Here is a 3,887-nt window from a genome sequence, read left to right on the forward strand (position 1 = left end):
TGGCCATTAGCTGTATCAGATAAACACATGATTCCGGAAAATGTTGCTTGTGTAGTTGATAGAGGATCTTTACTTCAAAAGATTCCTTGGACTAAATGACAGACTTACAGTGATATTTGTGATACTCATGTAAATTATATGGTAAAGGACAATGGAGAAGAAAGTATGGTTGTATTTGATGGAATGATGGTAATCCATCTATGAAAGATACCTCACATAATCCGAAAATCAAATGGAAAAGAAGGAATATCTGTTAACTTTAAAGAGAATATTGAGATTAACAAAAATATTTTCTTTTTAATGTTAATAATAACCAATACTTTTTAGAAATATTTGTCGTTAAGATAAATCAGGCAAATCTTGAAAGTATTCTTTCATCCTGAGATTTAAACTTTTTAATTGTTGAAACAGCAATAATGAAATTAGCAGAAAATAAAAATAATAAATAACTAGGTATTCGTGAGGATACGGATTTATTGATATTATTTCATTATTTGGAGGAAAAACACCATAAGATTTTTATAACATCAGGAAATAAGTCAGAATCAAAAAGTTCTTCTAAAATTTGGGATATCAAGGAAAAACAATTAGAATTAGGGCTTGAAGTTTGTTAAATAACTTTATTTATTTATGCTTTGTTGGAGTGTGATACATCACGATTTTTTCTATTGATAAAAGGACAACTCTGCATAAGTTTGTTTGAAAGTTTTAATCATTCTTACAAGGTCTTTTTGAACTCAAATGAAACTAAAGAGGAAATTTTTCGTGCCGGAAAAAAAAATAATTAGTTGTAATTTATGATGAAAAAAGCGATATCACTCTTAATAAGATTCAAGTAACAACGTTTTTTTATAACATTTCCTTAACTACTAACGCACTATGCCCTGAAAGCTGGCCTCGGACATCAGATTCATGAGCTTTTTATCCTCTGTGTATATTTTATCAGGTGCAATTATGAAAACGAAGAAAAGATCATGATCCAGAAGGCTTTGGTTGGAATGTAAAAAAGGGAAAATACTTCCAATTTATATGTGTAAGTGTCCTGCACCTGAACAATCGCTAAATATTTTCAGATGCAATCAAAATAAAAAAGAAGAATTTTCTATAAACTTGAAGGTAAAGTTGATGTAGTTGCAGAATGTAATTCAATAGAAATTTTTAAATACATAATATCTTTATGATTGTTTATTATCAGTTCAATATATAATTTTGAGAAGTTTACTATTTTGTAAATATATATCATGTCATTCTTTCGGAATATAAACCTAAATAAAAATAAGAAAGAGTAGTTATTTTCCAAAAAGCTAAAATCCTATTATAATTCAATTATATATATATATATATATATATATATATATATATATATATATATATATATATATATATATATATATACATATATATATATATGTATATATATATATATATATATATATATATATATATATATATATATATATATACAGTATATATATATATATATATATATATATATATATATATATATATATATATATATATATATATATATATATATATATATATATATATATATATACATATACATATATATACATACAGCATATATATATATATATATATATATATATATATATATATATATATATATATATATATATATATATATATATATATATAAACAATTATAACGACTTCTACGCAATTCCTAAACGAGCTTCATTTTATCCTTACTGGCTTTAATGAAAAAAAAAAATATGTATTCCTTTCATAAAGCTATACAATATTTTTTGCGCAAATATATTTTCCCATTCTGATGATATATTTATATTCCAAGGATAAAATTCCTATGAAATAGTTTTTAATATTGTTTAAAAGTTTAAAAAAATATTCAAATTTTTTAATCTGGTGGTAATCAAGAATTAGTAGTATATATCTGAGTATTTTCAGGGTGTCTAAATCAAATATTGGATGGCTTATGTTAATATGCAGAAATAAAAGGAAATTATTTCTATATCAAAAGATAAAAATTCTTCCCACTAAAACACACCATATAATCTTGCAAAATAATAATAACTTTAACATATATTTTTTTAGTTGATCTTGATTCATGATGTTAAATGTGACAACCCATTTACCCATTTTGCCAAAAATGTAAACATTACAAATCATTTAAATTTTTTATTGGTTATATTGAATACTATGACAGAAACCTTTTGGTTGCCAAAGTGTAATGCATTAGTATAAAAGCGAAATATTATTCATTAATTTTCATTACAGATGTCAGAGACAGATTATGTTAATGCTCACTAACTCAATTCTAACTTCAAGAAACATTAAGAGACACGAATACTTCATATTCAACTATATTTTCTTCCTCGTGAATCTGAGACTTTTACACCTCTCAGCCACTAATTTCAAGTAATTTTGGATAATGATATTAGATAAAAGTTCATGTTTGAAATATGTATAAATTAGCATTACATAAAAGACTATTATTTCTTATGCGTATGGGTAGGGTGTTCCCATCACCTACTTTTACATGTTATATCCACATGTAGTGGGTGTAGTGACTGCATGGTGTATCAATTAATTGGTGATTGCTAAGATCGTATGCCCCCTTCACTCAACCAAGGCGTAAATGAGTCCCTTCTTCTGTTAAGACTCTTAAATATATTATGAGAAAGTGATAAGAATGTTGATGTTCATATAAAAACTCATTCTTTATATTACACAAAGCTTCGAGTCCCTTAAAAATCATCAATAGTCTTTTTATAATCGTAGAGTTGATGTGCAATAAAATTTTCACTTCTTTTTTTATATTTCATTTTCCGATTTTGCCTATCAAATCAATCCCTAGGAACGCATTATCACAGAATTGAAGCAGGAAATACATAAGAAAATGATAATTATAATTAGTTTAATTCCATAATCCAATAAAGCACGAATGAAGAGTTAATAATTTGAATCAATTTGTTACAAAATGATAAATTTGCAACATAATTACAGAAATATATTCTGAATTCTTATATCCAGGATGTTGAAGATATTTTTCATTATTTTTTCTTGAACTTGCATTTCTTCTCTATCCGCTCACATTCATATCGTAACACCTTTCATAGACCTGAAAAATAAATTCAAATTTTAAATCTATAACAATGTGAAGTAATCAACTGGGCACTTTTCCACTTCTCGTCAAAAAACTTCCTATTTATGTTTTATCAGAGAAAAAGAATCCAGTTTCTAATACCTGACTTCATTAAAAAACTAATAATATTGTTCATTTGGGAATTTTTTTTTATCTGAGTCATTAAGAAATTAAAAGTTAACTTGAACCACATTACACAGGCCAACACGTTTAAACGTGTTGGCCTGTGTAATGTGGTTACATTATCAAGACCTGGTGACCTGTCACAAATAAATTCAACATTCAGTTGATTATTGAGTTGCTATTGCACAATGAAAAACTTTGTGATTTCGGACATAAAAGGTGTATTTCTTGTATGTACATATTTATGAACCATTGCATTTATTTGCAATTGCAAAATTTATTTACGACGATAAACTATTTTGCATAAACATATCATAATATCATACCTTCTCCAAAAGTTTAACCAGCGTATTCCACTGCTGCAAAAGATAAAAGAAATACCAATTAAACGATGAAAACAGACTATATAAAAATATTCTGTTAAATGTGTTGAGCTTATGGTAGACCGGAGTTAGTTGCATACCGGGCTAGGTTGATACATAGTCAATATCTTCATCAAATGGCAATAGTTTTCGCCGAGATTCTTCCGACATTTAGGCTTTAAAATAAGCCGTATTATCTTCGAACTCAAAAGAAGTTGATCACACGTATGAGCAATAAGAAGCTAAATATTGTGACCCTTTTGTATATGTTCATA

Source organism: Palaemon carinicauda, chromosome 9, assembly GCF_036898095.1.
Source record: "Palaemon carinicauda isolate YSFRI2023 chromosome 9, ASM3689809v2, whole genome shotgun sequence".
Lineage (NCBI taxonomy): Eukaryota > Metazoa > Arthropoda > Malacostraca > Decapoda > Palaemonidae > Palaemon > Palaemon carinicauda.